General features: G+C 42.8%; 1 long non-coding RNA gene across 1 annotated transcript in view; it reads right to left on the bottom strand.

The window, feature by feature from the left end:
- Window positions 1–21,720, bottom strand: part of LOC141258063 (uncharacterized) — a 28,384-nt gene extending 6,664 nt beyond the window's left edge. Inside the window, exons 1-2 of the long non-coding RNA XR_012318185.1 lie at window positions 21,004–21,720; window positions 18,365–18,475 (exon numbers count right to left, since the gene is read on the bottom strand). This is a non-coding gene — a long non-coding RNA (uncharacterized lncRNA). The remainder of the gene's footprint in view (window positions 1–18,364; window positions 18,476–21,003) is intronic.
- Between the last annotated feature and the right edge of the window lie 4,545 nt (window positions 21,721–26,265).

The following is a 26,265-nucleotide window of genomic DNA, read 5'->3' as shown; positions in this document are numbered from 1 at the left end:
CAGACTCTCTCTGCATGGAATAGTATAGTCTGTCACTCTATAATATACAGATAAACACAAGGTCACTGAAACATACTGATCTGGAATATGACAAAAAAAAACCCCAAAAACCTTGGTATGCAGAAAAATGAAATTCATATAGTGCAAAAAAATACAAGACTTGTCAAAGAAAAAAATGGAACTAAACAATTATCTCTAAGGGTATTCAAGTTTAAAACTTCTCTCCTATCCATTGGATAGGGAATAACTTTCCGATTGCTGGGGGTCTGACCGCATTGGCCCCCACCAATCCTGAAAACTGGGTCACGGCGGTCAAAAAAACAGATGTTACTGGATCCAGTAAGCAAAAAACTGGTTCTGTTACTGGATCCAGTAAGGAAAAAAAATTATCCATTACAAATGGATGGCTGATTAACGGATCCCTTTTCTGTAGAATTCAATATTAAAAAAAAGGATCCAGCAGAGATCACTTACTTAAAAATGGACTAAAAAGTTGTGTCTGTACCACTTTTTGCCATCTGATTGCTGCTGGATCCGTTCTAACTGATCACTACTGGACATGTGAACATAGCCTAAATTTAGTGTGTAGCTTGTCAGCATGACGTGCTGTGTGCAGCCCAGCATACGTCCATCAAGCAGCGCATACCTGAGGCTGGGTTCAGACGCTTGTAATCAACAATTGAGCAATTTTCATCTGTATTGTTAACCATATTCCATCTGGGGTTTTTTAACATCCGTATGGCATCTGTTTTTATACAATAACAATAAAAAAATTTACAATTCCAAATACATAATTTCAGTGCATGTTAATTTTCTGTCGTTGAACAAGAGGATATGGTATAAATGCTTGAGGGAAAAGATTCAGCATAAGTGTACATGAAGCAATTTTAATGCGTTTTTGCGGCATATTTTCCCTGCAAAAACGCATTAAAATTGCTTGTAATAGGTCTGCCATTTACTAAAATGCAAATCTGCATGTGCTGTGCACATCATGCGGAAATTTCCGCTGAAAATTCGCATTGCGGTAAAACCCGCAGCAAGGCCAATTCTAGTGTGATTTCGCTGCGAAATCGCTGCCATTGACTTGCATTGGATCGCATAAGATCTGCATGACTACATGTAGTCATGCGTCTCTTATGCGATTAATGAGCGGATGGTACCCGGGTCTGGAGAAGAGGAGACTCTCCTCCAGACCCGAGTACCATAGTACCTGTAAAAAAAAGAATTAAAATAAAAAATAACCTTATACTCACTTTCCGATGGCCCCCGCTCTGCTCCCGGCGTCGCTGCTGGCTTCATGGCGGGTACCGGTAATGTAAAAGGACCTTCCATGACGTCAGCGGTCATGTGACAGGTCACACGACCGCTGACGTTGGTTGGTTTAACATTATGTTGGTCACACAATATAAATCCATGCCGGTTGCATGGATTTATAATGTGCGACCAACTTTCAAGCACTTTTCCAAGTGATGCTAAAATCGCTTGGAAAAGCGCTTGACAAAAGCATGCAAAATCGCATGTGAAAAACGCTTGACAAATGCTTGTCCCTTTTTACATGTGCTTTTTCTGCCAGGGAGATGCAGAAACGCTCAGGAAAAATCCGGAGCATTTCTGCATCGTGGGCACATAGCCTAAGGCCACGGCCCCACTATCAGTATTTGGTCAGTAATTTTTCTCAGGAGTGGGAGCCAAAATCAGGCGAGGAACAATCAGAGAAAAGGTATAATAGAAATAAGTCACCAACTCTGCATTTATCACCCACTCCTGGTTTTGTGTCCCACTCCTGAGAAAAAATACTGACCGAATACTGACCAAATACTGATAGTGGGGCCGTGGCCTAAAGCCGGGTTCAGACAAGCCTATGAAAATGAAAAATGATCTGTTATGTTCCATCTGTATGTCCATTTTTCACATCTATATGACATCCATATAAACAGATAAAAAATGTAACGAGACCAAATACACTTTCCTATTTTAATAACTGCAGTGTATCCGTAAAAATCGGATGCTATATGAATGATCCGTATGGAATTCAATTTTTTTTCACACTGATAAAGCTTTGATGAATCAGGGCCTAACGCCAAAAAAGTCGCAAATTTTTGATGCATTCAGAGTTGCACCAAAATTTTGCCTCTTTTGGTGTCTTCACGTCAGTTTCTCCCAGCTCTGCTGAAATGGCCAGAGCTGTGGCGTGGCGGAATGGGGGTGCGGTACCACAGCTTGTCTAATTGTCCAATTCATGATGAGCTAAGGCGTTCCATAGGCCAGAAATCTCACTCCAGTCAAGGACTGGAGTGAAATTTCTGATGTAGCGCACTGAGGCACATGCTATATATCAGATGTTGCTGATTCATGCAGAGGTGTGCACTTCTTCATGAATCAGGAGTGTCTGACTCCACCATGCGCCCTCTTTAAGACCGACGAGAAAATCGCTGGTCTTGATGAATCTAGGCTGTAGACTTCAAAAGGCGAATCGCATCTGAAATACGGAAGAGATTAGTGCAGGCAGAGATTTTTTTTTCAAATGGACACTCGGACTGAGTGAAAGAAATGTAATTTGAACAGCTGTATTTAATAACACGAACAGCACATGTACGTAAAATACATTTGTCTGAACAAGCCTTAAGAGTGATAGGGAAGTGACAGACAGGGTAGCTGTCACTTTCAGATAGCTTAACAGTGCTGTGGTATAGGTTATCTGTAGGTCACATCAGCGGAGCTTCCTCCTGCACATACTCACAAGCGTTTGTCCTGTGACAAGTTTCTGTCACTGTAACAAGACGGTGGCCATTTTTATGTACTGTAATATAGTGAATATCTCCATACATAAAACCAGTGTGATTCGCTAATGAAAGGGGTTGTCCACTATTCAGACAACCCCTTCTAAATCACCATAGTTCCCCCATGTAAAATAATAGCAGCTATACTCACTTCCGATGCGGGCGCAGTTCCAGGGATGTCGGCATCTGGTCTCCCATGACATTGCCTGCAGGCTATTAGGACAACCCCTTCTTGATTTAAATGTTAAAAAAAGCCTATACTCACCACCCATGCTGGCATTATTCCAGCAGTGTCGGCACTCGTGGTCCTGGGACTCCCGTGCTGTTGTTGTGACATGTGAGCCCGGCGCCAAATCAGCGCTGACATCACTGTCTCCACCTTCTGTCGAATTGAACATGAAGAGGAAGTCCAGGCTGCAGCTGATCTCTGACCTCCTCTTCATGTTCAATTTGTCAGAAGGCGGAGACCATGACACCAGCGCATTGGGCGCCAGGCTCATGTGTCAAACAACTGCACGGGAGCCCCGGGACTGCGAGTTCCGACACCGCTGGAACGGCGCTTGCTTGGGAAAGGAGTAAAAGCTTTTTTTATTTTTTTGGGGTCAAGCGTAGGGTATGACCATGAGTTGTATGTAGTGGACAACTTCTTTAGCAATCAGAGGTCGCTTCCCTCTCACTTCCTTCGGACGAACCTGCTACTCTCTGCATTTTTCTGTATGTCGTTTAAGTCCAGGGGCATAATGATCTCAGTCGAAGAGGGTGCAACTGCGATCAGGCCCATGCGGAAGGGGTGCCCACCGACATATTTCAGCTGGAGGTGCATCCGAAGACGCACATTCAGCTGAAGAGTATTGCGGTGCAGAGACCCACCAGCTCCCGGCATTGCAATACATGTCACTAACCAATCATAAGCCAGCAGCTGATGTCTAGGTGCTCGTCACGAGCAGCGCATGGCAGTGATGTCATGCGCCACCCATAACTGACATGCTGCCTAAGTCAGCTGCAGGCTATAGAAAAGGATGTCTCATGTCTGGGGAGCGGAGGAAGGTACATAGTATTGTTGTTGTTTTTTTAATGTGTTGGAAAACAGCGACACAATGGATATTATATCAGGAAGGGGCCCAGGATGGGGGTCATTATACCAAGAAGGGGCTCAAGATGGAGGACATTACACCAGGATGAGGGTCAGGATTGGGGACAGTATACCAGGAAGGGGCCCAGGATGGGGAACATATGGCGGACATTATACCAGCAAGGGGCGCAGGAAGGGGACATTATACCAGGAAGGGGGACATCATACCAGGAAGAGGTTCAGGACAGGGGACACAGCAGGAAGGGGCACAGAATGGGGAACATTATACCAAGAAGGGTACGATGACAGACATTACTACTGTATAGGGGCCAGGCCAGGAGACATTATTACATAAAGGAGCCATGACGGGGGAGATTATTACAGGAAGGTGCCTGGACGGGGACATTATTAAATGGAGGGTGAAGACATATGTCTTTATAAGATCTTGAACGCTACAAGTGCCCATACATTTGACCAACATGGAGATGGGGGCCCAGGTCCAAATTTTGCACCGGAGCCCATGGGACCCTTGTTACGACTGAAGAAAGTGAAAGGGGAGCGGCCACTGATTGGCTTAATGTCACATGAGTCCTGGGAGACAAGGTGTCAACAACACTGGTACTGGGACAGCACGGCATCAGAAGTGAGTATAGCTATTGTTTTACATGGGTGAACTATGGTGATTGAGAAGGGGTTGATTGACAATATCTTTAAACCCTTCACAACTTTGCATGTATAGGTACATCCAAGGTCGTGTCCCTGCCTTTGATGCTGGCTACTGCGCTAAGCCAGCATCTTTCCCTGCACATGACAGCTGATCTGATCAGCTGTCATGTGCATCTATCAGCCGCAGGTGGATTCCCGATCCACCCGTGGCTATTATCAATTTAAACGTAGAACTGGAAGAGTTATTCGGCACCAAACAGCAATATATTATCTTCAATCAATCATTCCCTTGCCGTACGAGCTATGCGATGTTACGGATATACAGAGGTGCTCAGCTGCGAAACGGCCGTCTTCCTCTGTTCTCCCTCTCCCCATACTCCATACATACTGTACCTGCCCACCATGTCTACATCCCGAAGTTTGGAATAAAGGACTTTCATTTTTAATCTAATCAGAGTGGTGCCACTCTTTTTTCTCTTTATGCATGAACGTTAACAAGTTAAATGCCGCTGTCAATCTCTGACAGCGCCATTTAACACGCCCATTGGTGTCCCTGTCACGTGATCATGGGACACCGATGGGTTGTCATGACAGCCCAGGGGGTCTGCAGAAGACCTTCGTGCCTGTCTTTGTAAACATCCTAGGAACGCTGGCCCGTTGCTGGCATTCATATGAGATCATGATTTATGCTACACATATCAGGGCTGAACCTCTGCTATGTGTTGCACAGGCGATCAAATGATCGCAGCATCAAGTCTCCTGAGCAGACATTTGAAGCAAGTAAAAAAAAAAAAGTTTTCAAAAATATTAAAACATTACGACCTTGGACATATAGGTACATCAAAGTTCGGCTCCCCCTCTTTGGTGCGGGCTCTGACACTGAGCCTGCATCTTTTCCAGCACATGATAGCTGATCTGATCTGATGTCATGTGCCCCTAACATCCGCGGGTGGAATCGCGATCCACCCGTAGCTGTTAACATGTTAAACGCTGCTGTCAGGAGACCCCTGTGGTTGTCATAGCTGATCTGCTATAAGGGCCGCCCAGCAGTTGGCGTTCATAGCAGCTGAGCACTTTTGTTACACATAGCAGGATTATAATGAGGGCAATCTGGGCTACTGCCCAGGGCCCGAGACTCCGGGGGGGGCCATGGACAGATTGCCCTCATTATAATGTTTTGTGCGCCGTGCCGCCGATGTGGCGCGCCACACATATCCTGGCAAGCAAGGGCGGTCTGGGCTGGGGGAGCCCCGGGCTGCTCCCCCAGCAGCTGTGCACAGATAGCAGACACGGCCCTGTGCGCGGCCGTGTCTGCTGAAGTGACGTCACGCAGTGTGCGCCTGGCCTGCACTGCTGCGCGCTTACCACTGGAGACAAGCCGGGGATGGTGACCGACTGCTTCCTAATCTTCCCCGTGTGTCTGTGTGCATGTATGATTGCCTGGGGCCCTGGATACTCTTAATCCACCCCTGCCTATGTGTAACACAGGTGATCAGAGAATCGCAGCTTCAAGACTCCCATGGAGATTATTGAAGCCAGTGAAAAATATGTTTTTAAAAAAATGTAAAAAATTAAAAAATATATAAAAAGTTTAAATCACCCCTTTCAAAATAAAACAATTTAAAAAATACACATATTTGGTATAGCCGTGTTCAGACACGCCCGATCTATCAATATATAAATAGAATTAATCCGATCGATAAACGGCGTAACGAGACAAAAATCAAAACGCCAGAATTAACTTTTTTGGTCGCCGCAACATTGTAATAAAATGCAATAATGGGCAATCAAAGCATTGTATCTGCTCCAAAATGGTATAGAAATATACGTCAGTTCAGCACAGAAAAAATAAGCCCTCACCGGTCCCCAGATCCCAAAAAATGGAGACTCTACGTGTCTCAGAAAATCGTACCCTTTTTTTTTTTTCCCACCACTTATTAAAGAACCTATACATGTTTGGTATCTACGAACTCGTAATGACCTGGAGAATCATAATGGCAGGTCAACTTTAACATTTAGTGAACATGGGAAATAAAATTAAAAAAAAAATAAAAAAAAAAACAAAAAACAGTTATTGCATTTTTTTTGCAATTTCACCGCAACTGGATTTTTTTCCCCATTTTCAAGTACATTATTATATGGTAAACTCAATGGTGTTGCTCAAAAGTACAACTCGTCCTTCAAGAAAACAAGCCCTCAGACGGCTATATTAACGGAAAAAAGAAAAAAAGTTATAGCTCTGGGAATAAGGGGAGCAAAAAATCTAAGTGCAGAAATGGAAAATCTCAAGGTGGTGAAGGGGTTAAACATATTTTTCACTAGCGTCACGGTTTGAGTTCTACCAGTTATGACCAATCATAGATCTGGCTACCAATTCAGAAAGCTGAACCCCAAGCATGAAACAGTGTACAGTCATGGCCAAAAGTATTGAGAATGAGACAAATAGTAATTTTTCCAAAGTTTACTGTTTCATGTTTTGTAATGGCAATTTGCATATACTCCTGAATGTCAAAGAGTGATCAGCTTAACAGCAATTACTGTACTTGCAAAGTGAATATTTGCCCAGAAAATGAACTTTAACCCCCAAAACACATTTCAACATCATTGCAGTCCTGCCTTAAAAGGAGCAGCTAACATCGTTTTAGTGATTGATCCATTAACACAGGTGTGGGTGTTGATGAGGACAGGGCTGGCAATCAATCAGTCATGATTAAGTAAGAATGACATCACTGGACACTTTAAAAGGAGGCTGGTTCTTGGTATCATTGTTTCTCTTCAGTTAACCATGGTTATCTCTAAAGAAACACGTGCAGCCATCATGGCACTGCACAAAAATGGCCTAACAGGGAAGAGTATCGCAGCTACAAAGATTGCACCTCAGTCAACAATCTATTGCATCATCAAGAACTTCAAGGAGAGAGCTTCCATTGTTGTCAAAAAGGCTCCAGGGCGCCCAAGAAAGACCAGCAAGCGCCAGGACCATATCTTAAAACTGTTTCAGCTGCGGGATCGGACTACCAGCAGTGCCGAGCTTGCTCAGGAATGGCAGCAGGCTGGTGTGAGTGATTCTGCACGCACTGTGAGGCGGAGACTCTTTGAGCAAGGGCTGGTTTCAAGGAGGGCAGCAAAGAAGCCACTTCTCTCCAGAAAAAACATCAGGGACCGACTGATATTCTGCAAAAGGTACAGGGAGTGGACTGCTGAGGACTGGGGCAAAGTCGTTTTCTCTGATGAATCCCCTTTTAGATTGTTTGGGACATCTGGAAAACAGCTTATTTGGAGAAGAAGAGGTGAGCGCTACCACCAGTCTTGTCTCATGCCAACTGTAAAGCATCCTGAAACCATTCATGTGTGGGGTTGCTTCTCAGCCAAGGGAATCGGCTCACTCACAGTCTTGCCTAAAAACACAGCCATGAATAAAGAATGGTACCAGAATGTCCTCCAAGAGCAACTTCTCCCAACCGTTCAAGAGCAGTTTGGCGCCCAACAATGCCTTTTCCAGCATGATGGAGCACCTTGCCATAAAGCAAAGGTGATAACTAAATGGCTCATGGAACAAAACATAGAGATTTTGGGTCCATGGCCTGGAAACTCCCCAGATCTTAATCCCATTGAGAACTTGTGGTCAATCATCAAGAGATGGGTGGACAAACAAAAACCAACTAATTCTGGCAAAATGCAAGCATTGATTATGCAAGAATGGACTGCTATCAGTCAGGATTTGGTCCAAAAGTTGATTGAGAGCATGCCAGGGAGAATTACAGAGGTCTTGAAGAAGAAGGGGCAACACTGCAAATATTGACTTGCTGCATTAACTCATTCTAACTGTCAATATAACCTATTGGTACTCATAATATGATTGCAATTATATTTCTGTATGTGATATAAACATCAGACAAGCACTAATAAAAACCAGAGGCCAGCAGATCATGTGAAAATATAATTTTGGTGTCATTCTCAAAACTTTTGGCCATGACTGTAGAGTTGTCCCATATCTACAGATTAGGGAATAGCTTCATAAATCGGTGAAAGATCAACTACTAAGGCCCCACCGTTCCAGATTAAGTGCTGTGAATGGGGCAGCGGTGGAGGATGCACACCTCCGCCATCCTTCTCTGGAGGACTGCTGGAGACTGCGGACTATTTCTGGCAGTCCCATACACAATGACTGGAACAGAAGTGGAGTGTGGGCACCTCCGCTCCATTCAGCCAAAAACACTATTGTAAAAACTGACACTTAAACTTGTACAATGAATTAAACATAACAAATGCAGGTTTTGGTTACAAGTCTGAGTATAGCGTGCGATGGAGCAGCACAGGTGTAATTACAGGGTTAGCTCTGGACACAATCTTTATAACTGCCACCATGACAATGACGTACTGTCCCTACTAATAATGGAGCTGCAGCCTCGGCTCATCAGAAATGATGGCTTCACATTGCACAACACACACATCTGGCTAATTGCACGCTCTTGGGCTCCTCGCCAAAACCCTCGTGCATGTGGTGCCAGTGATGAGTGCGCCCCCTCCTGTGCCACCACTGCTCCCAGCATGTCCTGGGGCTCTAGCAGTGCTCGCTGCAGGGCCACAGCTCGCTCTCCGCCCGCCTCAGTGCATAGCGTGCACCCTGTGCCGAGCACACACCGGCGGCCGCTCTGCACGCACGCATAGCGTGACTAGAGGCCCGGAGCTGCCCAGAAAAGCCCGGGGCCGCCCACTGTCACCTGCTGCCGGGCTCTGCCTTCCCCCACACAGGAAAAGGGCTCAAAGGGCAGCGGAGGAGCCGCACGAGATGAGCACGCAGCGTGCAGCGGGGAGCGGCTCTGGCACGCTAGTGGTCCCGGCTCATGGCCGTGCTGCTCTCCTCGGATATCCGAGCTCACCAACATCCCATTACTCAACACCCTCACAGCCGCCATCATCTCCGCCTGTGCAACGGCCTCTCACGCTACCCTGACCGCTGCCTTCTGGCTTCAATAGCTCTGTGGATTGCATTAACTATACAGCCATATTAGGATGCGGCCTTGCACTGCTATAGCGCCAGCAGACACCACAGCGCTGTACAATACACTGAAGCCACATTTACCTGTAGTTTCATATAAAGGTTTTGTATTTTTACAAATGAAACCTGTATAGTGTCCCTAATCCTGCACAGACCCCTAGTGAGCCCCTTTGTGTTCTTCCAGGTTTAGGGCTCGTTTGGACTAGCGTATTATGCAGACGTGTGCTGTCCGGGTAAAGAGCGCATTGACTGATTTAGTGTAGTAGAGCTGTTCAGACGACCATGTTCTCCCAAGGAACGAGGGTCCACGTGAAGAGAAACCGCAGCATTCACACCCATATCTCCGATATGAATCGCCTACGCCAGCATAGTAATGCGGCAAAAAATCAGATCCCATACCCATCAACTGTATCTCATCCGATCATTACAGATAGATGGACATTGTTATCATGATGATCATAGACTGCTTACAATGTTGATGTATAAATACAGATGACACACTGATGTAAAATACAGACAGTATACGGATGACAATACGGACACACAGCGTACGGATGACAATACGGACACAGCGTACGGATGACAATACAGACACACAGTGTACGGATGACAATACGGACACAGCGTACGGATGACAATACGGACACAGCGTACGGATGACAATACGGACACACAGCGTACGAATGCCAATACGGACACAGCGTACGGATGACAATACAGACACACAGTGTACGGATGACAATACGGACACAGCGTACGGATGACAATACGGACACAGCGTACGGATGACAATACAGACACCGCATACGGATGACAATACGGACACAGCGTACGAATGACAATACGGACACAGCGTACGAATGACAATACGGACTCAGCGTACGGATGACAATACGGACACCGCATACGGATGACAATACGGACACAGCGTACGGATGACAATACAGACACACAGCGTACGGATGACAATACAGGCACACAGCGTACGGATGACAATACAGACACACAGCGTACGGATGACAATACGGACACAGTGTACGGATGACAATACGGACACCGCATACGGATGACAATACGGACACAGCGTACGAATGACAATACGGACACAGCGTACGGATGACAATACAGACACACAGCATACAGATGACAATACAGACACACAGTGTACGGATGACAATACGGACACAGCGTACGAATGACAATACACACACAGTGTACGGATGACAATACGGACACAGCGTACGAATGACAATACACACACAGTGTACGGATGACAATACGGACACAGCATACGGATGACAATACTAGTACACAGCATACGAATGACCATACAGACACACAGCACACGGATGACAATACAGACACACAGATAGCGTACGGATGACAATACGGACACACAGATAGCGTACGGATGACAATACGGACACACAGCGTACAGATGACAATACGGACACACAGATAGCGTACAGATGACAATACGGACACACAGCATACGGATGACAATACGAGTACACAGCATACGAATGACCATACAGACACACAGCACACGTATGACCATACAGACACACAGATAGCATACGGATGACCATACGGACATGCAGCATACGGACGACCATACGGACACACAGCATACTGATGACCATACGGACGCAGCATACGGATGACCATACGGACACACAGCACACGGATGACAATACAGACACACAGATAGCAAACTGATGAAAATTGTCCGAGATTTCTGGATAAAAACTGGATGATTTTTAAACGCTCGTCTGACCTCAGCCATAGGATGCATTCACACATGTTGCACATGTCCCTATGCTGTTCATTTTTCTCTCAGATCGCACACAGAGCCATAGAGTATTCCATAGTGATCCATAGCCACATCAGTTTTAAGACCATTTCCGTGTGTTCAATCTGTGAGACTCAGAATAAGCCCATGGCCCCACTATCAGTATTTGGTCAGTATTCGGTCAGTATTTTTTCTCAGGAGTGGGAGCCAAAACCAGGAGTGGGTGATAAATGCAGAATTGGTGACTTGTTTCTATTATACCTTTTCTCTGATTATTCCTCACCTGGTTGTGGCTCCCACTCCTGATAAAAAATACTGATCAAATACTGATAGTGGGGCCGTGGCCTAAGTCCTATGCTCATCCTTTTTGCGGATCAGACTCGGCTATTAAAGTCTATGTAAAGCATATGACACACAGAAGACAGATCAGAGATCCATCCGAATTTCATTTGTTTTTAACTGATACATTAAGAATCAATAGAAAAAAAAGATCAGTCTACCTACTTCAGTGAACAAAAAAAAGGAGACTAAAAAAACCTAAAGCAACTAGCATGACACCTGCGGAAAAAAATCAGTCTGTTTCAGATGGTACCAGATGGATGTGTGAATGCAGCTTTAGGCCTCATTTAAAGGGGATGTGTGGGACTTGGTGAAAAAGCAGAAAATGTGCCTAATCACTAACAGGCAGGTAGTTACTACCCACCTGCCTGTTGTGCCTGACACCTTTCTTCGCCAGCACAGAATGGTCACAGACCGCTCCTGCCTGTGATTCAGCTGTCTCTGCTGATATAACATCGACAGAGTGGCGTCTTCTTTTCCGCTCTGCTCGCTTGACGAGGCGTGATTTCCAACGTCATTCTGATTGGCAGCTGGCACCCCCAGTTAGGCAGTGGGAATCCGGACTGTCAATCAGAATGACATCGTCAGTCTCGCCCTGTCACCCGAGTGAAGCGGAAAAGAATCCGCCTCTGTCCACGTGATTTCAGCAGAGGCAGCTGAATCGCCTGCAGGAGTGGTCTGTCCGTTCTGTTCCGGCAAAGAAAGGCATTGGACACAACAAGCAGGTGGGTAGCAACTACCTGCCTGTTAGTGATTAGGCACATTTTATGTTTTTCACAAAGTCCTGGATATTCCCTTTAAATATCAGTGATTTTGATTTTTATCATACATAAATGCACAGACCATTGATCGATTCGTCAGTGTGTCAGTTTTATCTGTCATCACGCGGACCAAAAATACATGTGAACCTAGCCTTAATCATGGAGAGCACCCGGACTGCACACTGATGCCACTCATGTGCTGTCTGTGTTCTTCATAGACCTATTGATTTATATGGGTGATTTTTATCTATGAGTCTGATCAAAAACGACATGTCTCCATTATTTTTAGTGGCACAGTCAGCCTCCTTATCAAAACTGGTGTGAACAACGCCAGTCTTGATGAATCGGGACCAAAGTGTTTCTCAGACTTGGAATGGCCTACAGACGAACAAGTGAATCCCCTGGTGAGCCGCTGTGCAGAAGTGGCCCCTACATGAGCTGTGCTTGGCGGCAGCACAGTACATTGATGCACTCTATATGCACAAGGTCGCATCTCATCATTTATTAATGAGAACCTGTCATGAGAGAGGTATTTACCTGTACTTTAGCATTATGGCTTTAGGTAAATAATCCTATTTTTCATGACGGGTTCCCATTAAAGGGAATCTGTCACCCCCCACGGCGATATCAGACCTCATAGCAAAGGTATGATTGCAGAGAAAAGCACTTTAATCAATTCTTTTTTCCACAGGCTTGGCGTCCGGGGGATGCCAAGCAATCCCCACCTATCTGTTTATTATTCCCCCGAATCCCCGCCTGTATGCTTAATTATCATAACCCCCCCTCACCTGCACGTTACAGGGCCCTGTGACGTGCACTGTGCTCTCTGACTTCCGGGCATGCGCAAAGCGCCGTTCACATACAGTGCGCTTTGCTTTAGGTGCTCAGGGGGGGTAGCCACGGGCGAGGTACTCGTATCCGACGCTCCAGCCCGCTACAGAAAAATGGGGTCTTGCTTATTACTGTAATGGACACCTCCCAACTCTGGTTTGCCACGCATTACACGGCTCCGGTTCATATCGACTCCATGATAAGGAGACACACCAGCTCGTAAAAACAAAATCCTTTTTACCAACAGTTCGTTTTGCATACATTGAATAGCAGGAGATGCAGTTGTAATTTTCTTTGTTCCAATACAGCGACACATTTCCAATAAGCATGTTCAGCGGCACAGTTGGTACATTGCAGAACAAGTCAGAGACCTTCATCCTTTCTATGTGTAGCGCCACTTTAAGCTGGGCTTTTCCCAGTGACCACTATCCTTCAGCCCACTTCTCGGGAATCTTGTAACGATGCGCCTGTGGCTGTCACCTTACTGAGCGTGTCCCAGCCTTGCTGACTCTTTGTCTCTCTTGGAACTGCAGCTTCCAAGGCCTGGCCGACACTTGTCTATTCCCTAGAGACCCTAAGGGCCTCTGCTAAAGTTCCTGGCTGTACGTTCCCCCCTGATTTGCCTGTTAGACAGAATTCCACTGCCACTGATGGGGATTTTCCTTTATCACTTTCTCTTTGCTTTCTACTATATTCGCCACACCACACACACCCAGTGATGATCACCTATTTTCTGAGGGTGTCCTTCTCTCTTCCTAATCCTCAACTTCACTAATCAGTCCCCAACTAACCAACAGATCATCAATCCTTCTCCCCAAACTATGGGCCGGCCCTATAGTTAACCCTGTCACCTCTGACTACCGGAACTGCAGCCCACAGGAGGATAACAATAAAACACAAGGCCTATAAAACGTCAAGAGTTATCAGAGAGGCGGACGCCATCCTCTCAACCCTCACACCAACATAGCTTTAATAGTAGGTTGAAAAATAGGTGCAATAAATAAGGTAGCCAAAGGTAGAAGATGAGTTATGTATCTGTTGAAAACAAGGTGGGGAGGATTAGGAACTCTAACAAAGTAAAGGGGTTCTGAACGACTGAACAGTTTAAAGACAGCGACAAGGCTGAGGCTCTGTAGTTTGCGTTTACACATTTTGGTTGTGTTGCTGCGCTGTGAATATCACTAATTTGTGCCTTTCAGGCCTATAAATAGTTTGTGAATATAGCAATTAGCGCGGTTCAGAGAATACTGTTGAAATGTTTCATACTGCAGTAACGCTGGCACTTCATATGTGAACCCTGACGATCTGTCAGCGAGTAGATACTGTCGCGCTGCTCACGACCAGGATTCACGCTTACATCTCGCAGCTCTATTCTGATTCAATATTCAGTGACCTGTTGTGACAAGCCAGCAGGGATAAGGTTGGGTATGGCTTCCTCCGTGGGCAATTATGACTGCTTCTGAACATTGGAATTGCTTTTTGTTGCACAAAAATAGCTTAAGGAAAGGGTTAGAAAGGCAGTAATGTATATATTGTATGCCTCGATACCGCATAGGCTACGGATAATAGGAGGTGGTTCTCACTGAGCATCCTACTCCATGAAGATACGCTCATGCACATGGATATGTAATACAACTGCAATGGAAATCTATAGGTACATACTGTACTTCCACATTACTCCGATTTGATATACTGTATAGTATCTCTTTTACACTGATTTATAAAGAATCTTTGAGACAAGAAGTTATGCCCTGTTCTATCACATGCAGTCTCATAGAGGTGCGTGTCCTCTGTGGGAGAATCTGTTGCTGAATGGAGGCACGATGTGGTGGGACTCGCACTTCCTACAAGTCTATAATAAGTGGACTCAAAACACCACAATGACCTCAGCCACAGACCTGATTCACATTTAGGTAGGTCAGTATTTTGCATTATTATTTTTAAGTCAAAACTGTTCTAGATCCACTCTAGAAAGAGATGGAAATTGTTCCACTATAGACTGTCTCTATTTCTCTTTATGGTTTTATACTGCAAATACTGATGCATAATACTGACCAACATATGTAAATGTGAGTGAGATCCTATCGTGTATATTCTGTATTATGTCTGGTGTACACAGAAGAACCTCGTGGTTAGTTACTATACAGATAGACATGAAAACCCCATAGTTTCGTATTATAGCTGCCTCATGGTGCTTTGTATGGCTATGTATTAGATATATTCCTTACTGAGAGTATTGCTCTATATACTCTGCAGTCGAAGTCCATGATTAATATGTTGAATTAATACTGAATGTCTCCATAGAAATCAGAGGTTGTATGGAGTTTCAGAAATACGCCACAGCTTGTGTTCATGAGGCCTCACTATCAGTGAAGGAACAGGAATGTTTTTTTGGGGGAGGAGGGGGCTGTGTTTTATCCAGTTATTTTTTTTAAATCAGATTTACGGGTCTTTATAATGTACAGATCCTTATAGCGGTAGTCTTGTGTTAATCTTCACCCTGTACGCTGTGAGGATTCTCTGGTGCCGGGAGAACCGCAAGTATGCGATTTACAGACTTCCGGACACATTCCGACTAGACTTGCCTTGCATTGAGCAAGGCCACGCGCATCTAGTCGGCACGTGACTGCATGTATGCAAATCACATACTTGTGGTCACTCACTCAGTGTATTGATCGAGGAAACAGTCTAGTCAGAATGTGGCCAGGAGTATCAATATCGCATACTTGAGTTCACATGACTGCAGTTCGAAGCAATGCGCATGATGCGAGAATTCACAAGTCTTCAGTCACATAGAGTGACTGCAGACTTGTAGTTTAACACCAGACAACCCCATTTAAGTTCACTTTTTCACATAGAAAATTAAGGAAAAATTACTAAAGTACAAATGAGATGATTCACAAATCAAGTGGAACAAACTGTACTCTAACAGGAAAATCCCCTCGAATTTGTAAAGTAGGGAAAAGTATCCTCTCCCAATTAAAATGCAAATTACTTTCTTATGTGCTCACGAGTGTGATGACTAATAAGTATGAGTGCTGATCAGGAGATCAACAGAAAGATAGATGCCAGCATAGTCATAAGGTGTGCGTGCCAGTGCATGGCTGGGGAGGAACAGAGATCATCACAACTGCTGATTTCTATGTCCAAAGGTCTCAGTATTAGTACATTATACAGACACTCCATATAAAGTCTTTTTAGAAAGTTTTTGGTACCTTTGTTTGGCATTTTACATATAAAGTTAGGCTGGTTTTACATACAGTATTTTAATATCATTTTAATGTGCAAATTGAAAAGCATTACACGCAGCACATTTTTACTTGTGCTAGTGATCTGGGGACAGACATTTTCTCATAGTGTCACATTTCTACCTGGACCTACTCCGGTGACGTCTGCTTCTGTCGCCAGGTTCTGCTGTATTCACTCTTCAGGCAACGCTGGTGATGGAGAAGACGTCATGGCCATTATCTCTGGCCTGCGCAGACGCTGGCTGTACAGACAGAGATGCTAGTGTGGCTGGGATTTGTGGTTCCCAGCCAGGCAAAATGGATGTGTGTTCTCTGCATCTCCCTGTTCAGGCCAAAAGAGCAATTCAACACCCTACTTTTAGCTACTGATTCTGTATTTTGTCCTGTTCTTGCCTTAGGCATGCTCCTCTTTATTTTGCAGCAGGACAATGACCCCAAACATAGAGCAAATGTCATTAAGAACTATCTTCAGTGGAAAGAAAAGCAAGGTGTCCTGGAAGTGATGATATGGTCCCTACAAAACCCTGATTTCAACATCATCAAGTCTGTCTGGGATTACACAGAGACAGAAGGATTTGTACAACTTTACAGTGACAGAAGATCTGTGGTTAATTCTACAAGGTGTTTAGAGTAACGAAAAATGTGTGCAAGAACCTAGAAGAATTAGTGCTGCTTTGAAGGCAAAGGGTGATCACACCAAATTATTTATTTACTTTAGATTTCTCTTTTCTTCATTCATTGTGCATTGTGTTAATTGTAAAAATACACTATTAACACTTCTATTTTTAAAAGCATTTGCACTTTTTTTTCCTAACATTTTTCCACACCTGTCTAAAACTTTTACACAGTATTACCAAATAAAATAAATGAGTAAAATATTAGACTGTTTCATGTTTAAAAAAGGAAAATAATCTAATTTCACATGTCTGTGAATGGAAAAAGTATGTGAACCTTTAGGATTAGCAGATAATTTGTTGTGTTGTGTTTTCAGTCTGTTAGATGACAGTCAGGGGTGAGTGGGAAACCTGTTTTATTTAAAGAACAGGGATCTATGATCTTCACCGTTTCCCTTCACAGGACTTTAATCCAATAAAAATATTATGGGAGAATCTGAAGTGAGCCAAACAGAGTTGAAGCTTTTTATAGTGAGGAATGGGCTACAATTCCTCCAAGCCGATGTGTAAGACAAATCAAACAATTAATGGAAAGTTTTAGATTTAGTTATTGCTGTACAAGGAGTCACACCAGACACTGATAGCAAAGGGTCACATACTTTTGCCACTCAAACGTGATATTGGATAATTTTACTCATTTAAAACGTGAGAAATTCTAATATTTTTGACTCATTTGATTGTTTTCCTTCTCTTTATATACTTTTAGGACTTGTGTGAAAATCTGATGTTGTTTTAGGTCAAATGTATGCAGAAATCTGGAAAATTCTGATGGCTTCACAAACTTTTACGCACCACTGTATATAATATTTATCATTGCCAGATACACTTATATTGCAAGTGTTCAGGCTGAACACATTATTTATCAAGTCCCCTGCCTTTTATGACATCTGTGTGACTTCTTTACCAAAAATCACCTCTTTTCTTAATGGCATAGCTCCATGGCTGTGTTGTATTCACCTGTTGTACGAATGGCAATTCCAGCTTTTCCTTTAAGGTGTAATTCTTGGACAATATAGGGGAAGAGTGATAAAAAATATCCAAATGAAAAATAGTTTTTGTTGCTCATAGTAACCAGAATCATTGTGCAGTACGCTATGAAAGCTGCAATGTGATTGCTTCTTACAGGCAGCAAAGAAGTTTTTTCTTTTCGACACAGCCCATAAAATTCACTTTCGAAAAACCATTGCCATAAAACTTACAAGGGAATTTTGAGTCAGTAGAGGTGATTCTCAGCTTCGAATCCTCATTTCTTGGCCAGAGTAGAAAGTGGTTACATAGCGTGTCTGCCAGCCTGGAGGACATGTCCTTACCTGCATTAGACATAAAGCCCATTGATTTGAATAAACCCTATGCATGTAATACTCAAAGGGGATGTCTAGTTAATACAATTTTTCGCCTTTGCATAGGTTAGGTGACTACTTATTGATTAGTGGTGGCCGACTGATAGCAAAATAGGGACTTTTTATCATATGCATTCTTTATGACACTGTCGGAAAAAGCCGAGTGCAACACTCAGTAGCACCATAGAGAATGAATGGACTAGCAGACAAGCATGCACAGTGCCTCTCCATTCTAGAGGAGATAAAAGTTCCCCATTCGGCCGATTGGCACAGGTCCCAGTGGTGAGACCCCCACCAATCAGTAAGTTATCATCTATCCTGGAGATAGGTGATAATAACTTGTTTTCATCGAACAACTCTGTTTAATTTTCCATATGGGGGCATTATGTAAGGAGATGGATAAGTGAGAAGACGCACACAGTTAATACTTAACAGAGTATCTGCAAGCGAACACCACCATCTGCTGGTCAAAGATGATAGGAAAAGGGAAAGCAGAGAGAATTGCATTAGCAGGATTTATAAAAGGCCCAGGAGGGCAGAGAAGAGGAGGAGTTGGTGCTTTAACCTGTAGCATGACAGACTTGTGGTGCAGCGACGTTGGCTTATAGCCGCCATTACGAGTGAACAGATATAAGTGAAGAATCAAGTGATCAAATCCGAGAGAAGAACCAAGGGACCAGACCAGAGGAATCAGAATCGAGAGAAGAACTGAGTGACCAGAACGGAAACAGAACCGGAAGAATAACTGAATGAACAGAACCGAGAGAGGAGACGAGGAACCAAGACCGGAGCTAAAAGAACGGAGCCCGAGATATGGGGTGATCCCTATGAATCTGTGGTTACATCATGGGTAAGCAATGAACTAACTTAGCTCTACCTTAAAGGATTAGCCAGACTATTAGAGGTCTATTTCAGACAATACATACAGGTGCATCTCACTAAATTAGAATATCATCAAAAAGTTAATTTTTTTCAGTTCTTCAATACAAAAAGTGAAACTCATATTATATAGAGTCATTACAAATAGAGTGATCTATTTCAAGTGTTTATTTCTGTTAATGTTGATGATTATGGCTTACAGCCAATGAAAACACAAAAGTCATTATCTCAGTAAATTACAATAATTAACAAAAAACACCTGCAAAGGCTTCCTAAGTGTTTAAAAATATCCCTTAGTCTGTTTCAGTAGGCTCCACAATCATGGGGAAGACTGCTGACTTGACAGATGTCCAGAAGGCAGTCATTGACACTCTCCACAAGGTCCCAGAGTTCCAGTTTTCATTTGGAAATCAAGGGATTGGAGGAAGAGTGGAGAGGCCACAAGTCAAGCTGCTTGAGGTCTAGTGTGAAGTTTCCACAATCAGTGATGGTTTGGGGAGCCATGTCAGCTGCTGGTGTAGGTCAACTGTGTTTTATCAAGACCAAAGTCAGCGCAGCCGTCTACCAGGAAATTTTAGAGCACTTCATGCTTCCCTCTGCCGACAAGCTTTTTGGAGATGGATATTTCATTCTCCAGCAGGACTTGGCACCTGTCCACACTGCCAAAAGTACCAGTACCTGGTTTAAAAACAACAGTATCACTGTGCTTGATTGGCCAGCAAACTCGCCTGACCTTAACCCCATAGGGTGTTGTCAAGAGGAAGATGAGACACCAGACCCAACAATGCAGACGAGCTGAAGGCTGCTATCAAAGCAACCTGGGTTTCCATAAGGCTATGTGCCCACGATGCAGAATTGAAGCAGAAAATTTCCCCAGCGTTTCTGCATGTCATTGGCAGTAAAAACGCTTGCAGATTTTACATGGGTTTTTTAAGCTTTTTTGCAGCGTTTTTACATGCGGATTTGATTTGCGTTTTTCAAATGGATTGAGTAGTCAAATCCGCATGCGGAAACACACAAATAATGGGCATGCTCCTCGCAGAAAATCCGCTGCGGAAAATTCCGCAGCATGTGCACAGAACATGTGGATTTTCATTGGGGACAATGGGGCACGTATTACCTAGCATTTTTAAAGCTCCGCATCAAAAACGCTTGAAAAACGCATAGTGGGCACGCAACCTAACACCTCAGCAGTGCCACAGGCTGATCGCCTCCATGCCACGCCACATTGATGCAGTAATTGTTGCAAAAGGAGCCCCGACCAAGTATTGAGTGCATTTACTGAACATACATTTCAGTAGGCCAACATTTCGGATTTTAAAAGCATTTTTCAAGCTGTTATAAAGTATTCTAATTTACTGAGATAATGACTTTTGTGTTTTCATTGGCTGTAAGCCATAATCATCAACATTAACAGAAATAAACACTTGAAATAGATCACTTTGTTTGTAATGACTCTATATAATATAGGAGTTTCACTTTTTGTATTGAAGAACTGAAATAAATTAACTTTTTGATGATATTCTAATTTAATGAGATGCACCTGTATATAATGTCTCTTGGCAGACATTTTTTCACTAGAAGCAGAGCAGACTTTGTAATTATGTCTTAAGCCTTACCTGGCGTACCATCACTTCCTTTCTTCTTTACTTGATTCATCCTCCTTGTCGAATCCTCAAACACGTGTCCTCTTTTTTTTGTATGATGCATGTTTTTAAATAGGTTTAATAAAATATGATTGATTTTTTTACCTTTTTTGCGAGTGGTTGATGGATACTTTGTATCCATATGTAGGTTAATATATGGATTTATCCACTGCATATATATAAATTCTTTAAAACGCTTAATGGGGAGACGGACACTGACATGTCCCTAGCAGGGATTAACATTATATGTCTTTTGAATATTTGTATGAGGTTAAACAATGAGTATGTACGTGCAGAAAAAAAGCCGCTTGTGAATAGATGACTGATCCATTCAGAATTCCATAGTTACCATTTTTCCCAGTATGTGACATAAGCACAATCAGTGAATATGATGCAAGGGTTAAGTGCTGGAGCCATCTGGAAGGCACTAAATATAGTGAGGGCAGATCTGCACCTTTCCTTGCCTGCTGATGAGATGCATGGCACCGGGCAGGCGTGTAACACGCTCTTGCCTTGTACCATGTCAGCACAAGGTGTCGTGACAATTGCCTCTGAGATCTGCCTAAATAAGCTCTTCGGGAAGTGCGAAGCAGAGCAGTCACGCTACAGGGAAATGATGTGACTGGGAGGGATCCTGTGCCAATTACACGTCCCCACGCTGCACACTCTCCACAGGGAACACGCGTGATGCAGGAGAAGGGGGCACTAGGAGCATGCGTGGGAGACGTGTATTGTGAAAGCCTAGTGACCTATGCCGAGCCCACCTACTCATGTACTGCTGCTAAGGATGCTGGAGTTGGTTTCCTGTTCTTTAACATTTGAAGATGGTTTCTTTTTCTCTCTATTTCTTATTTACAGTAATAATAATTTCTCATGTAATGTGACAAACATAAACTGATAAAAAAAAATTACAATCGGCGTTCCATTTTAACAATGTTGCACCCTTCAGTCGTACTTTTCATCTACTTTTTGTCATTAGGTTATATATTAGCACACACCTATTCGCATGTACACACTGCTTCAGCTGAATGTTACTCTTGGGCTATGTTCACACAAACGTATTTTCGGTCTCAGTGCTGTCTGAGAAAAAAACTGACATAAGGACATCACTGAGACCGATGTTATTCAGCGGGACAGGTTACATTTTTTTTTACATGGACCGAATCCACATAAAAAAAATTGCAACATGCACTAGTTTCTTTAGTATTTTAGATGAGATTCGCTTATTCACGTCTATGGGTGCACAAAAAAAAATCGAATCCCGTACGGAACAACCGTATGGCATCTGTTTTTAGCCTTGCAAATTCTATTCATTCCTGATGTGTAGATTGCATATGGATGGCATACAGGTGACAATACAAATGAAAAATCATCTTTTTTTTCTAGATGAGAATCGGATTATTTTTTTATCTGCTTGTGTGAATTTAGGCTTAGCCTGGAGACCATATATAATGTGATATTTCAGGTAGGCACCAAAAATATCATGAAGCATAAAGGAGTTGTCCACTACTAGACATCCCCAATGTAATAATTTCAGGACCCCAATTAAAATAAAAATAGTTGATGCAGTGTCGGGACTGCTGCTTCAGGGGAGTGACATGACTTGTTGTGTCACATATGGGCTACAGTCAATAGCAGCCGCTGTTTGGCTGCAGCTCAATATTTCATCAGGGTGGACATCAGTTTTGATCAAATAGTTAAGTCTGACAAGCAGCCGCTCATTGGCTGGAATGTGATACAAGTAACGTCACTCTCTGGGAACAGCGGCACTGACATCTCTGGAACGGCACAACTGCGGGAGGTGAGCATAAATTGTTTTTATTTTAATAAGGGTCCTGAAATCGCTAAAGGATTGTATTAACATTTTACTGTGGGCCTAAGATTTAGCAGTCAGGTAGTTGCTAACCACCTACCTGTAGTGCCCAGCGCAGATCTCTGCCGGAACAGAGCAGTCACGGACCGTTCCTGCTGGAGATTCTGCGGCTTCTGCTGATTTCACGTTGACCGTTGACAGAGCAGCTTCTTCTCTTCCGCTATGCTGATGGGCATGACTGCCGATGTCATGCTGATTGACAGCTAGCTCCCTGCTGCTTTACAACTGTGGTGAGCTGGCTGTCAATCAATATGATGTCGGCAGTCACGTCCCATCCACAGAGCTGCTCGGAAGAGAAAGAGCTGTCCTGTTGACATTGAGCAGCTGAATCACTGACAGGAGCGGTCAGTGACTGCTCTGAGCTGGCACCGGGTAGAACAGGCAGGTAGTTGCCTGTTCTATCCAACTAGCAACTTCATGACGGCTTGTTTTTTAAGTATGAGTTCTACTTGGTGGCAACATTTTTGGTACATATAATGTATCACCCAACTTTTTTTAAACTCTAGATGGCGAGAAAAATAAAAAGAACAGCAGTTCCGTTGTTATTTTTGATGTAATAAATTTTCTACTATTCATGTACTGCACAAATAAGGTGTTAACTTTATTCTGTGGAGAAGCACAATTGTGACAATACCAAATTTATGTAGTTATATTTACCTTTTACTACTCTTGTACAATAAATAAACTTAGCAAAAATCACTAGTTTTTCAGCCATATTCTAAAAGCCAAACATTTTACAAATTTCCATCAATGGAGAGGTATGCGGGCTTATCGTTTGTGTGACATGATGTAGTTTTTAGTGATACCGTTTTTTGGTACATACTAATTTTTAACTAATTTTTATGCCACTATTTTGGAGGTGGAATGCACAAAAATAAATAATTCTGGATGTTTTCTCGTTTTATTTAAACACTGTTCACTATTTAGTTTAATTGACATATGGCCCTTTATTCTGCAGGTCAATTTGATAATGACAATAATTTATATATTTTGTTTGACTTATATCACAAAAAGGTTTTTTTTTTAAATAATCTTTTAGGGTGGTTTACCAGATTCTGAAACACAATTTTTTTTTTTAGATTTTGTGGACAGGGTTATGTGAGGGCTCATTTTTTGGGGGACAAGCTGTAGTTTTCACTGGTTCCATTTTTGGGTATAAACAACTTTATGATCAATTTTTATTTCATTTGTATGTAGATTAGCATAATTTAGCAATTTTGGTATTGTTATTTATATTTTTATTTACGGTGTGTACTGTACAGGATAAATAATGATATAGTTTAATAGTACTGGACAATATGATTACAGTGATATTCAAGTCATATCAATTCTTCATATTTTACAACATTTTCACAGGACAGTCACATAAAAAATATGCATATATATATATATATAGATAGATGTGTGTATATGTCTATATTTATATGCAGTTTTAATCATAAATGAGTAAACCCTCATTGAAAAGTAAGATTTTAATCATTATTTCACTGAACACAAGAACAATTTTCAAAATGTTGCCAAAACTTTTTCATAAAAACATGTTTTTAACCCATAACATGAAAGTAAGGTTAATAATATAATTTTAATTTCAAAATCTTCAGTTTTACTCAAAATAGTTGATGCAAAAATGAGTACACCCCACATCTAAAACAACTACATCTAGTATTGTGGATGACCTCCATGATTTCTAAGGACAGCATCAAGTCTTCTAGGCGGTGAATGAACAATTTTGAGACATATTGAACATCTATCATTCTTCAATAAAGACCTCTTTTAGATCCTGGATGCTGGATGCTGAGCGATGCTCAACTTGTCTCTTCAGAATTCACCATTGGTGTTGGGTTAGGATCATGAGACACACTTGACCACTGAATCATACTGACCCTGTTCTTCTTCAGAAATGCAACAGTGGCCTTAGATGTGTGTTTTGATCATTGTCATGTTGGGAAAGTGCATGTACACCAAGGGCACGGAGTGCTGGTAGCATCTTCTCTTTCAATGTAAAGCAGTACATATGTGAATTCATCATAATATCAATGAAATTTAGCTCCCCAACACCAGCAGTACTCTCAGCCCCACATAAGGACACTGCCACCACCATGTTTCACTGTAGGCACCATGCATTTTATTTTGTACTCATCACCTTTGTGAAGCCATCCAGTTTTGAAGCCATCAGTTCCAAAAACATTTATCTTGGTCTCATTACTCCATTGTGGGTCTTTGCAAATTCTGGAGTGGCTTTTTTGTGCATGGGCTTTAGGAGAGGCTTCCTTCGTGGACGAAACCCATGCATGCCATTCCTTATCAGTGTACGCCGCCGTATTGTGCCACTTGAAACACTCATCCTGGTCTGGCTTTCTACTCCTTTAGCTAACTGCAGTGAACTTTCATGTTGATTTTCTTCATCCCTTCTCACCAGAAGACTCTCCTGTTTAGGTGTTACCTTCTGCGGTCAGCTTGGTTGTCTCTGTGAGATGGTTGCAGTTCCATCTTTGTTACATTTTTTTTATCACTCTTGCTTGAGGTGTACTCATTTTTCAACATGGTCTTGAATTAATTTGTTAGGAAAATTACTTTTGTGAGTGCGCAAAATAACAAATCTTGTTTGCAATCAATGGCCCACGTTTGTGGGAGTATTTTATAGTATTGTATCCCATAGAAAATGTTGAATGGCAAAAAAACGAAAGTTTTTTTTTTAATGGGACGTGAATATGCAACATTATGATCACATTAGTAATAGACAGCACTAGTTCAGTACGGCTGTGTATTACACTATCCTCTAAGTGCTTGACTGACTGGTAGCCTACCAAGATCCATCTCCAGTAGTATCTGATAGGCTGTGTTATATAGCAAAACCGGAGGTCTTTGTCAGGCCTCCGGTTGCCATTGCAATCGATCTGCGGGAGTCCAGATGGGCTGACAGAGCACTTTGCCTCTGTCAAACTTCTCATGTGCTGCTGTCTCTACTGACTGAGGCATTTGAGGGGTTAAACTGCTATGATCATCGAGATCCTAGCAGTTACAGCAGGACTGTGTATATTAGTCGGGCTCCTGCAGCTGACCACGCCGCAGCAGAAGGTGTACCATGCGATCAGCATACTGGCTATATCCGTCATAGTAACATGTGCTCATGACAAATATTTATGTCATATAGAGTTAAGTGGTAATATCGGGTTTTTGTGGGTTTTTTTTAATTTTTTTTTCAATTTGTTAATTTTTTTTTACATTTCATGATCTATATTAAGAAACAAAATTAGAAATCTTGCAAATTTCATACTGGTCACTGGGACTTTTTTATATTCCTGTGCTTTCAGAAAGAATTTTCAGCCTGCTTATTATCATCAGAGGCAGGATTACAGTGA

This window comes from Phyllobates terribilis, unplaced genomic scaffold, assembly GCF_046119375.1.
Source record: "Phyllobates terribilis strain yellow unplaced genomic scaffold, ASM4611937v1 Scaffold_3__8_contigs__length_932513732, whole genome shotgun sequence".
NCBI lineage: Eukaryota > Metazoa > Chordata > Amphibia > Anura > Dendrobatidae > Phyllobates > Phyllobates terribilis.
This window is presented reverse-complemented; position numbering and strand designations above follow the sequence as displayed.